Here is a 13,981-nt window from a genome sequence, read left to right as displayed (position 1 = left end):
CCAACCAAAACTCCAGATGGAGGGGAGGCTTCACACCTCAAAAGCCCACTTTGTTTTCTTGATCAAATACTCCAGGTATCATGTTCATTTAAAATTGAAGGGCAAGTTTCAAAAACTAAGTAATAGTGAAAGTATCTTTCCTCTACTTTCTACACATAACCTCAACAAAGTGAAAAGGACAGGGAAGGGCATGCCTCTGGTAGGGTATTCTGGAACAAAAAAATCCCTCCTAGTATGCATCAGCTTGTTTATGAGTCTGTCATTATGAGTCATTAGCTGTCTGCCACATGCTCTATCTGCCATTCTGTTGTGTATGAATCTTACTTCTGAGGAATAAACAAAAAACAGAGCTGAAAATCATGCAGAGAATAATTTTCTCATGAACAGTGTGTCATAGCCAATAGAACCTTGCAAATTATTTTTCTGAAATACAGAAGCAGATGATTTTTAAAAAAACAGAGTAGTTAATCAAAATCCCAGCTATAGTAACACATCTGTTAAGAAAAATATCTCATCATTGAATTTAAAATTTTAATATTGTTATTACAGTAAGCATTATTTTTATTCTTTGTGTTTCATTGAAAAAATCTGACAAACAAAACCAAAACCAAAAGCAAACAAGAAATGCAACCCAACCCAAAACCCAAAAAAACCATACAGTTTCCCTGAGGTAGTGAAAGTATGACAGTGTCCAGTGTCAGGATTAGGGGAATGAAAATGTAAGTATAGAAAAAAAAAAAGTTTATTTCCAATAAATATTTGAAAAAGAAACGGGTAAATAAACTAAAAGGAGTAGAAGGTTTTTCCAGCCCACCAGAGATGCAGAGAAGGTGGCCCACCCACCAGCAGTGAAGTGTTCAGTTTCAAAAAAAAATGAGCAACGGATGATGATGCTGGAGAGAAAAGCTGCTGCTTGTATAGCATTCATACAGAGATACTACTGTATTACGAGTTTCTCTACAGAAACTGAACAGGATTAAATGAAATTGCAGAAACAAAGAACAGTCTGTTTTGCTCTAGTGAAAGAGTTGTTTGTGAAAATGTCTCATAACATCTGTTAGTGTAGCATAAGGTGATAACAAAGAAATTCAAATAAAACCTCTGAAATTAAATAAAATAAAGTGCTGCAAAATAAATGTAAACAAATGCATATATCCAAAATCATAGATTCCATGGAAAACGATACACTGACAGTATAACAACCTCCTCTAAGATGAGAAAAAATAATCAATTAATAAAAAAACACATTTCCTTCATATTTACCATTTACTGATAACAATTCTCTGGACTTTCTCCATGAGCTCCATGTCCTTCTTACGCTGGGGGCTCCAGAACTGGACACAGTACTCCAGGTGGGGTATAAATAAATTAGAATAGACAGCCAGAAGGAAAGCAAATGACTAAATGAAGGGACCAATAGACCCAGAAATAAAAAAGCTGGAAGAAAAATGTAAATAAATGTGAGAGACAAGTATATAAATGCTAGAAAAGGAGACAGATACATAATAGCCAGAAAAAAAGCCAGGGAAACAAGGAGTCATAATATAGGAAAGGTCTGGTGGTGTCTGGACAACTAGAAGGCATGCACAACAGAAGACTCAAGTGTGAAAAAGTAAGTAGAAGGGTCTTTGTCCACAAACTCACATTGATTAAAGAATCTGGAACAAACCAAATGATTCTGCCTGTCTTTACTTCCTCCTCCAGTAACTGTCCTTCTTTGAGCTAGGAGAGAACCAATTTTATTTTTAGGAATTTTACTTTTCATTTAAGTCTCTTCTAAGTAACTGGACTTTCTGAAATGAACAGCATGTTTTTCAATCAGTGTCTGCTTCTAGGAATGATAATGCTTAATGTTTGTGGTTATTGCTGGAGGATGGTATGCAAAAAGGCTCTTGATTATACTTATTCTTATAGAAACCAAGGTCACTTCTTGGTTCTGCTAAACTTCTTATACACTGGAAATGAATGGGAGGGGAAAGGGTCACACCTGCAACTTGTCCATGGGAAGAAACAGACAAGACAGGTGACCCAAAATTGACCAAACAAGGTATTCCATCCCATACACATCATAGTATAAATCTGCTGGATTATGAAGATCAAGCTCTGTCCATGGCCAGTGTTCTGGGAGGACTTGGTCCATAACTCTGCCTTTGGTCCCAATACTTGCATTTCTGAATCAATCTAATCCTGAATCTGGCTCCCACCTGCCACTGACTCCAGGAGCCCAGTCATGGGACCTTCCCAAGGCCTGCCCTGCAGGTGGTGTGAATATTATTGGGGGGAGTGGGATAGTGGTTTTGTATATATTTAAGTATATTTTTATATACTTCATTATTTTCTTTTTCATTGTTATTGTTTCATTAAAGTTGTTTTAGTTTAGTTTCCAATTCATAAGGCTCTCTCCTTTATTTCCTTTCCCTTTCTGAAAAGGAGAGGGAACAATAGAGAGCATCTGTCATTAATTTAATTGCCAAACCAGCGTTTAACCTTGGCAGATTTATTGGTGAGGCTGGAGATCCTTAGCTCGAGCCTAGACTCTGATCAGTTGCCTGAACAGTTTAAATTCTGGCTCCATTTGGAGGAGACCTGGATAGCTCAGCTGAGAGCTGAAGTTGTGTTAAGGTGTTTTATACTGATTTATATTGTGATGCAGTCTGCAGCAAGATACCAGCTGTGCATGAAGTGGTTAAAAATCACAACGGTATGAAGACAGTATCTCTAATCCCATATATGCCTGAGTGTCTCAGCCATAGAAAAAATGACTGAGAGGCGGAATAGAAACAAGGACAGACCCCACTCTTTCCCTGAAGGGAAATGGGGCTGTACTGAAGACATTAGAAGGACATGCCTTCCTATAAGACAAATTAAGAGAAATGAACTAGCTACAAAGTACTGTGTCCCTCCTACATGATTATGGAAATGACATGAGAAGGAGGGATAAAAAAACCTACTTGTGCCTACAGACACAGGTCTGTGAGTTACTAGGTAGAACATACAGGAGGGAGTTCTTCCTGGAGGATGGCTGCTCCAGTCTCCAGTGAGTGGTTCCTCAATCAGAATAGATAGACTCAAGGTTCCTTTACATCAGGTATTAGAGAGAATGAAAGCTGCATGAACTCATTTGTTGATAGTGAATACAATGTGTATGCTAAAAATTAGATGGACCCTGACTCATTCCAGGAGAAGAAGAGGGACAAGAGTTTATTGGACTGTGTGCAATGCAGAGCCTGAAAAAGCCATGCTAATCAATATAGCATATAGAAGGATCAAGGAGGATAAAGTCAGAACAATATCTGTGCTGGAAAAGATCTTATTCAAACACATATAACTGCAAAAATAAAACGGACTACAGAGAATTATTGGCAACCTCAAATCAATTTGTTGAAATGTTCCCAGTTATTTTAAGGTTGACTCAGTATGGAAACCATTTTAATCCCAGTTCTCCATTCATGGCCATAAAGTGTCACAAAAGCAAGATCTATAATATTGCTTTATTTTAACCAACAGTTATCTTGAAACTGCTCTAATTCTAAAAATCTCAACATGGTTCCAGTGACCTACTGTTAACTACCAATCCTTGCTACTTATCAGGGCTTTTTATGTTGATTTGTGATAATGGGATAGCCATTTCCTACAGTTCCTAGTCATTCTTGCCCTTTCCAAATGCAACCGAACTGGTAGAAGTACGATTTACTTAAGCCAGGACAAGTAAAACTAGGAGATATATGTACAGAATAGTCTCTTGAAATTTCAGGTTTCATTACATTCTTGGAGTCCATTAGGGGTAAAGGATCCTCATTTTTGTTGGTCAAAGAATCATCTGATTGGCACAAAAACCAATTGCTAACTTGTACTGACAATCTTCTGTTCAGCTGATCTTTATAAAAATATTGAAAATATTCTCCTTTTTTTAAGGCTATACTCTTCCCTCACATCTCCATTGGTCTGTGGGCTTACTTTAGCTGGCTTCAAAACTGGAAGCAGAAAAGCTACATTAAACGAGTTGAGTTGGCATTGGCTTCTGCAGTCATCCAGCCACATAGTGTTCATGGCCTTTGTATCTCCTCACAGTACTGCACAACACTGTTTCTCTGTACCAAAGTGTTAAGCTCTTGTTCATGAATCCACAATCCATTTTACTATGTCAGTGTATAATATTGTCTGCTATATTAAATGTTGTCAAAAGACAGGCAAAGACAATACATAAATAATATTATTCCCAGTAAATAGAAGTGTTCCCCTAACAAAACCCTATTCTTATGCTCTTGGAAAGTTACCTGCACAAGCCCATTTATAGGAATTCAGCCCTGGTCTGTGTGCTAAAGCGTGTACAGAAAGCAAGATAAACTAAGGAAAAGCCATTCCTAAGATGTTGCAGCCTGCATCATTCTCAGCCTGCTAAACTGATCGTGGTGAATATAAACATCAGTGTTATGCATAGAAAATGCAACATCAGCTTTTTATCAAGCAGAGACAGATCGTAAGTAATATTTGAATCACTGTATAATAATGACTGGGGGAAGTCTTCTTAAGCACCCAGTTCAAGGAGGCAGATTTTCTTGATTAAAAATTACAACATATGCTGGGCTTTTGTTGCTTTAAATCAGAATTTTCAACTCTTGGGGTTTTCATTAGTCTGTAGACACCTGCCATTTTATTCACATATTTACTTGTGATCATCATGACTTTGCTTCCATTTGCAAGTGTCTTTCCATATTTCAGAATTTTAAAGGTTGAAAAAAGAGAATGCAAATAAGAAAAGCAAAAATATTCCTGATTTCAAGGTAACCTCATGGTTTTGGAGGTTTGGTATGCTTCTGAGTACAAGGCATGTATTTTAGAACTATATAGATGTTAAATCCATTGCTGAACAGAGCTTACAAGTTATTGGCCAAGTTAGTATCCATTACCTCCTGTGAGGACAAAGCAAGACAAACTGACATAAACTAACATACTTGTATATTTTTTCTCGTGGAGAAGAAAGCCTTCAGGATGTATCTACTACTGTAAATTAATTCAGAGATGAAAAAAAAAAAAAGTGTTTTCTTTGCTGTATGTTTGCTTTGTAGCTTTCTAGTTGCCTTATCTTTGATGATTATTCAGAAAAAATAAATCCTCTTAGCTTGCTTGAATCCTCTTATCTTCCTCTACTTTCATTTTTTCTTCCATTTACTTTATTGTATGTGTGTTCTGTCGACCACTGAGCTGATTTTATGCTACTTAACAATATTATCCTCCTGTCAGCAGGTAATAAAATTAAAATATCTCAATAATGTGGAAGTTAACTCTTCCAGTTTTACTTACATTATATGGAACATAACATCTTTGCAGGGATTGAAAATGTCTCACAAGCAAGGATTAAAAGTTGGTACAGTTTAGTCTGCAGTTTCCTTTTTGCTGCTTAAAAAAGCAAAAATGGAAAAAGACACTAATAAGCTGCTTATCCATACTTTTCAGTAAAGAATTATGGAGATCTTATGGGAAACTTTTTGCATAGAAAGATTTCTTGACAAAACTAATATTTTCAAGGGAAACTGCTACTAGGATAAAAATGCTCACAAAACTAATCTCAAAGTGAAAATTTTAAATAAACTGATTATATCCTTTCAATTGAATCTAAACAAGAATAATACTATCTGTCAACATATAATATCCATTATTATTTCTATTTTGTCTGATGCCTTAAGATAAAAAAGCAACCAAAAATTTTAAATAAAAAAATACATAAAATTTTGGTTCTTATTTTAATCTTATCTAATTTAAAATATTTTAGTAAACAAATTGTCGTGAACATTAATTTTATTTCATAACTGCATGCATTGTGAGCTAGGAGATATCTTAGGAATCAGTAAAAATTAAACTTGGCTATACAAAGCAGACGACCTTAGTTCTGAGGAACAAACATTTGACTGCATTTTAGCTTTGTTAAGTAAATGAAAATGCAATATGTTTTTGCTTAACAGAGCTAAATACACTGTGTATTCTCTGAAACACTTCAAGAAGTCTGTACTAGAGAAGGTCCTCTCTTTTTTTGTAGGACTTTGCCACTCTAGACTCTTGAAGTACTTTATTTTCTCCATAGCTGTAGTTGACAGTAATGAGAAAAAAAAGAAATGGTACAAAACAACAATCACAGGCTTTTGCAGAAGTGTCATCAGTCCTAATACTGAAGCTTTTTAGCTATATTTTAAAAAGAAAATCACCTAGAGGAGCGTAAAATACTCAGAAAGCACTAGTATGAAACAAAAGGTAAAGCTGTCTTGTAAGTTAATCTTGTTTAAAAAAGAAAAATAATCATAAAATATTCTTATGCAAAATGCAGGATTTTGACCATTGCATATTGTCTTATTCTTGTATTGTCTTATTCTTTTCTATTATGAATGAAAAAATGTTTACATTTAATTTTAATTTTTTTTTTTTTAAATTCAAAATAAAATAAAGTGGTCTGTTTTGTTTATTTGTGAAACTTCTTAAATATAATTATCTCTGTTTCTGGAACAGAGCTCAATCCCATACATTATAATGGCATATTCAGGTCAGCTTGCAGTTTAACTCACGGAGCAGACAGGTAACCTGAAGTATGCTTTGAACCTGGGAATGCATCTGTAGGATCAGGCTTGGCAGATAATCTGAAATCAGAATAATATAATTGAAAGAACTTATTTAATTTATTTGACCTTGGGCTAACTATTCTATTTTGCAGCAAAGCCAGATATCAAAACACTTCCTTGTTAAAATAATTTTAATAAGATTTCCTTTGTAATTTAGCACTTCACAAGTTAAATAGACTATTTTAATCACAATATTACTAAAGCAACTATTTTCCATTTTCTTTACTAAAAATCTAAAAAGCAAAATGATTACTGAAACACTCAAAGATATAAACACATAAGCTATTGGGTGATAGTCTTAGTGTAATATGAGTAACAAAAGGAGTGTTAAAGCTTCCTGGAATAATCTTGCTAACCCCAGTTAATTATGTGGTTAATAACCAGAAGAGTTGAGGTTCTGGTATGGAAATTAAATTATTTAAGTTATTATTATTATGATACATGAACAGAAATACATGCACTTTTTTAAAGAGCTATAGCTGTAGGAGCATATTGCAACATGATGTGTATCACTGTGTATTTTTTCCTTTCTCTGAATAAATCTGCAAAATGTGTAAGGGATAAAATATTTCTTATTATCAAGCCTAATCTGAATCAAATCTTCAGTTCATCTAGAGCTATCCTGGCTGGGCAGTAATTCAAAAATCTTTAATGGCTTCGAATATGAAACCAGGGAAGAAAGTGTACAGCTGTGATTTTGGTGTGGCTGGGTTCCACCAGCACCTCCTTTTAAGTGAAATAGAATTTTCACTTTGTACTGTCTTAAAATGAGGGTCATGACTCCAAGAAATAACAGAAAACTCACTTTTCTCCTTAGCACGCATAGGGCCATAATTATTCTTCATCCAGTTTTCCTAACTAACTGATAAGAAAACAATGCAAAAAGAGGAAATCAGTAAAATCCACTCAGCTGTTGTTTTCTCCCTTCCTTTTATTTTTTTTCTGTACAAATACTCATAAATAAAACAACCTCATTTAGAAAAAGAGAAGGCCAGCCCACTTGTTACTTTCCACTCCAGTTTCCAAGCCAGCAGAAGAGCGTGTGAGCATTGCGGCACCTGGGTAAGGTGTCTCCACATGGCAGGCAGTGATTGCAGCACTGCAGCAAAGCTGCTGTTCTGGTGCGGAATGAATACCTGACAAAATGAGAGGTCCTGGTGGAGCCATGGTTCCACACTGAGGGCAGTATATGCTAACCCAGGTGTTTGTATTGCATTGCCTGGATTATGCATTTCATGCCCTGTGCCCACTCTGCTATTCCCTGAGCAGAATATGCAATGTCCCTATAAGGCACATCTCAAAGGCAGTCTGATTTGGGGGTTTCTCATTTTTAGACTTTTTTTCAGAAAAAATATGGATCACAGGTGTGTTACTTGCTGAACTCTATTACCAGGTAGGTTTCTTGCTTTCATGGAAGTGCTCACTACTCAAGCATTTGACCCTTGCAAGCAATTTAGTTAAAAAGATCATGAGATTATTAAGAAATGCACTGGTGAATTGAAAAATAAAATAAAATAAATAGTTCATATAAAATTAATTTTTATCTCATGCTTTACACTCTAGCCATTATAAATGTGCAGTTTTAGCATAATTTTCCTCAACAAAGAAATTGACAGCACAAAACATAAATATCGTTGTTTTTACATTGATGAAGTATTTGTCCCAGTTCTAAGCACCGCAAAAACACAGAAGATGGTAATGGGCAATGATTACTGTTCCTTTAATATGTGCAACATAAGCTAAATGATTTATTAAAAGGAAAATGAATAAGGTTATGTGTTCGTGAACTGGATTTTATCTTCATCTAAATAGTAAATAGAATTTAAAACAATGAACATAACACAAGCACAAGTAGCCAGAAATTAATGCATTGGCCAAGATAGAGGACGAAGATATAAAATTAATTTATATAAAGTTCCAAGTCTAATGATGTGACTGTCAATAATAATATTTTACAAAATAAAAAGATAACCGTGCATCAGTCAGCATTTGTTATGGTTTAAAATCTTGTTAAACAGCCTTGGTAAGAGAAAATTTGAAATGACTGCAACATAATAGGAATGACATTTAGAGATATAAATGTTAAAACAAATAGAATATCATATTAATAATAATATATCTGTGAACCATTTACATATATTTTGCATTGAGTATAAGCAATTCTAGAGCATATGAAAGTGTAGAAAATTTGTATCAAAAACAAGATTTCTTCAAGAGCTCAAAAAAGTGGGAAGACTTCAATAAGTATTTTAGCCTTTTCTCTTTAAATTCCTTCTAGTTGTTTTTTCTTTACATTAAATTACCACTGAGCTTTCCAGCAGACAACCAGTCCCAAGCTAACATTTCTCATGAAAAAATTGGTCTACAATCCATTTAGTGTGTTATGCTACAGAAAATAAATACCTAGCATAAGCAACTACAGATCTAACAAAAACGAAGCAGGTTTTCTATTAAAGACTCTGAAGAAGAAACATAAAATATTCAAAGAACACCTTTTTATTCAGAAAATTTTGAAGCATAAGAGGGGATTATTATTTTCTAAAATAACAGCATGCTTATGGGACTTAACCCACAACCACTATCTTCACAGATACCACCAGAACTGTCCTTAATAGTGCTGCGATTGCAATGTATGAGCGATAAAGATGAAGCTGTATCTGTAATATAAATATATATGCATTTAAGAATTTTAAATACAGATACAAATACATACATGTCTAAATGCATCTACATATAAATACTTATATACTTACGTGTGTATATATAAAAGTTGAGGTTTGAGCGTATAATTATAGCAGGGCACTCCACCTCTCAATATGCCAGCCTCAGCTTTCTTCTATTCAATTGCTTTTTGTCTCACAATTTTACAGGCCCAGACCTGGACTGGAAAGATTCCCATGGGAAAGAAAGTGCCTAGCAAACTCTGAGTTGGTAACAAACTTGAAAGTACAAACAGAGGGCCAAGTTGATGTTCATAACATCAGCTGCTCTCCAGTGTTGAAGAAAACGGAGCCCAGCCCAGCCACAGCAAGATCCAAAATGGAGCTAAAGAATGATCAAATAAGCAAAAGAGTTTGCTTGGTGAGGAAAGGGCTTTCTTGGCTTTTTCCACTGTTTTCCTCTTATTCTCCAATGAGAGACTTTGAAGTTTCAGCTAAATATTTAAATGACAGCAGTCAATCCACTTTATTCTATAAAAACCTGGTCCCAGCTTTGATCGGGAAGACTCCCATCAATTTCCAGGTGGTGTGCTGGATCTTCTCTTCTCCAGCGGGGATACCTTCCAGAGCAATCAATCATAGAGAATTAAGAACCGGAAAAAAGGGACATCCAGCTGTGGTCGAGTGGGTGTGAGAGATAACTCCCTTGTCTTCATTAGTTAATTTGACATTAAACAATCTTTCATTCTTAAGTTTTAAATTTTGAGATTTTAGCATCCTTGTAAATAAATAATCAATATTCTATATCTAGTATAACACTTGTTAATAAGTAAGTTGCCAGCATTTAAATGATTAACCTTTATCAATTGACTTGACTGTAAGTTGCACGTTTTATTTTTAAAATACCTTTTGCATTATTGTCTTAACATTCTGTTCTAATATCCCAGTTTTCCCACAATCAAGTTGTGCTTGTGCCTTTTTAGTTTAAAAATATTTAAGACCACAGTGCAGTAGCAGTAAATCTTGTTCTGTGCCTGTACCTTTCATCTGCTATCTTACCCCATTCAGGACAATGTTTTACTTATGTGTGACTGCAGAATCATGAAGACTTTCAAGTTCAAATCTATCTCCAAAACTTTTGCAGGCAAAGTCACAGCTCTTTATGAAGCAGCTGACCCAAAGTTCAATCTAAGATCTATCACAGGCTTTTTTGAAGAGCCTAGGCAGCCATGTGATATTCAAGGAAGCCCCAGGGACAGTTTGCCTATATGACCTACCCTCACACCATTGACTATTGACACTTTGGCTTATGTTCTTTGTGTATGTGCAAACCCCAGCATGATTCTCTGCTCAGTGTTGACTAACAGTGTGAGATGACAGCTTGCAGTGTCAGCACCAGTCTTGTAGGCAGCTGGTCTGGAATGACTGAGACTGAATTCAGAGGTAGATTTAGTATTGTGGAAGAAGTATAACCAATCTCAGAAGGTTAATAACAGTCTTGAACAGTTATTTACCACAGGTAAAAGTTAAAAGCATGTTTGGTGCAAAAATGACAAGCCAGCTATAGAGAGATACTCTGTTTACGATGTACAGATGAGATACCCTTTGAAGCAATGAACAAGGATGATATCAGTTCTTTATTACAGTGAAATGGTGTAGGGACTATCCTGGTAAAATAAGTATCCTGGGATATTGTATAAAGAAGCTAATTCTTTTCTTCAGCTATGTAACATAGCCAAAGATTTTTGGTGGCAGGAGAGGTTGTTACTGGATGTTTGGGCAGCTTTTCTGATTTTTATTCCCCTGCTTTTCAGTAGATAATGCAGTGGGAGGTGAGTGGAGATATTTTTGTCCTTATGGTGTTCAGCAGCTTCTTTTTGGTTTATTAATGTATTTACTCATTTAGGTGATATTTTACTACAGAAGTGTCTTTCTGCTTTTTGTTTGGGTTTTTTTGTTTGGTTGTTTTTTTCCCCACAGCTTTTCTCCCATACTGCACCTCATTCCTGATACCTCAATATAATTTATTTAAAAACAAATTATACAAACTCTTTGTAGCATATGAAGGTCTAAAATCCTGGACATCAGGTGCCTTAAAAGAAGTGATGAATACACTAATACTTAGGCTAATAGCTTCTTAAATTTTAGATCTATGTTTTCTGTAAAAGCCAGTATATAATTGGTTGATATTTTGTATGGCAATTTGCAGATGTTACAAGTCCCTGGGAAATCTGATATAGCGTTAAATGCCCCTATTTCGGAAATTGAATGGAGCCTTTAGAGGCTATTTTGGTGCAGTTTATGGTGCTCATTTTAAGGATCAGGTCAAGCAATTCCAACTCAAAGCATTACTTTGCTCAGAGGTCTTTCACACATGGCTAGGCTGGCTGAATAGATCCAAGAGAGCAAAATGGTAGTGCTGTAATAGGTTAAGAAAGAACTTGAACTTCTGTTTTTCTTGGTGCTCTAACAATTTGGTTATATGGTCTCTGTGGCTTGAGAGTAATTCAAGACTTTTGTAAATGAAAGTTCCAGTTAGTGAGACTGAAAGAGACACATTCACAATATCTACTAACTGGAGAAGACCACATCTTATAGTATGGCAGAGAAAATTGCCTTACTTCTCTTTTATTTCTAATGAACTCACCATTATCCATTTTTCTTAAACAAAAGTGGATCCTGAATCAAAAGGTGGATTTCTTTAGTGACATTTTGACAAAATAAATTTATTTCCCCTTAAAAAAATTAAAATATCATAATAAGAACAGAATTTTCCCATTGTAAAAAATTGTTATAAAACCAAGAATATAGATAACTGTATAAGCATGTTACCCTATGAGGAACTTTTATACTAAGCAATGTGCTAAGGAGAAAAAGAGGAATAAAGGCCCTAGGTCTTTTTCCCTTTGAATATTTGTGCTGTTAATTAATTGAAATTTAAACAAATTAGTGTAAAGAATTTATTTTAAGTGGGGAATCACCTAAATCATACGCAATAGACTTTATGCATCCCTAGAGTAATTCCAGTTATTTTAAAAGCTTTATTTCAAGTTTTAATTTGCCCAATACATGCAACAGCTCATAACCCTTTATAAAGATTATACTAAAGATTATACTATACAGTTTTAAACAGTAGAGTACCCTGAATTTCTTGGGAGTCTACAAGTGGTCCCTCAGTGCTCATTAGCAGACTATGGTTCCTTCTAGCATGGCTTTTGAAGAAAGAGCATTATAGTTTAATTTACACATGAACTGCTTAGTTATCCAGGATAAACTAATATTCAGCATTAATTCATATATTCAGCAAGATGTGAGGAAGAAATTCTACAAGACAAGGAAAATAAAAAAAGATAATAAGACAGTTTTTCGTGTAAACAAAGAAAAAATACCATCCCAAGACAGAAATGGTCCCCAAATTGGCAGAAATAGCTGCAACCCTCACATCTTAAGGACGAATAAAGCTGAGAGGATGGCAGTACTGATGTTGCCAGTTCTGCAATGCTAATCAGTCTTAAGTTTATTGTAAGAAATTACTAAGGTGTGCCACTCTCCTGGCTGTTAATGGGTTAGAATACAAGCTGCTCATCTAAAACGAAAGTTACAAGTAGAATTAAATGGTTGAACCTACTCTCAGTGTCCCAAAGAGTTTAAAGAAAATGCAGCAGAAAAACTGTGAATTATTTAAGATATTGAAAAAATAGTTGGACATTATATTAGAGGGATTTCCAGAACAGGGCCAAAAATCTCTCGTGCTGTGGTGACCACGTTTGACCTGGCCCATCTGAATGTACAATCAGAGATAAGCTCAGGCGAGATCTCTGCTCAGTGGCTTCCTCAGCCCGTGCAACAGATACCTCAACAAAAAAGCAGTTTTTCACAATGCTTTCCTCTTCATACTTATTTCTTACTAAGTTACTATCTTCATCTATTATATTTCTTTGGTATTATCAAAGCTGACTTTATAAAATCTAAAGTTTTTGAGAATGAAATGTCTGTAATATAGAAGTATGTCACAAGACAATTCCTTGATTGTTGATGGCTAGCCAATTGTTGATGGCTAGTCAGATACTTAAGTGTAGAACATTTCACAAATATCCAATATATTAAAGACTCAAAGTATATTAATAATTTATATAGACACAATGCCAACACAAAATAATGTTGCAATATCGTGATCCTTTTCTATCTAAAGAAATCTTGCTTAATGTATCAACTTTGATTAAAAGTGAAAATAATGTATCTCTGATAGAAAAACTTTCTGATTTACTGCATATAAATAATTTCATATTTTTCTTTGAAAGAGTGTTTCTTGTAATTATATTGTGATGTAGTTATTTTTTCTCTTTTTTTGTACTGTTTGTAAAATTCAGTCAACAAATTAACAGAAAGTTAATCTGCTTAAACTATTCATTATAATGTTTAATTTATGGACTGACAGAATGGTTAGGATTGGAAGGGACCTCTTGAGGTCTTCTGATCCAAATCCCCTGCTCAAGCACAGCCACCTAAAGCCTGTTGCCTGCTATCTAGTCTCTAAGAAATGCATAGTTCAGTGTAACACTCTGCTTTCTGGCATACTGTATTTCATTAATATTTTGGTGTTTCCTTCACTAAAGACAGTACAAAATGCATGAAAGAAATAATTTTATAATGAACAGGAATATCCATCAGATAATTTATATTACAAATATTTATTATGGGTATTAAACT

This window comes from Apus apus, chromosome 1 (assembly GCF_020740795.1).
Source record: "Apus apus isolate bApuApu2 chromosome 1, bApuApu2.pri.cur, whole genome shotgun sequence".
Classification (NCBI taxonomy): domain Eukaryota; kingdom Metazoa; phylum Chordata; class Aves; order Apodiformes; family Apodidae; genus Apus; species Apus apus.
Note: the sequence above shows the minus strand (reverse complement) of the source record.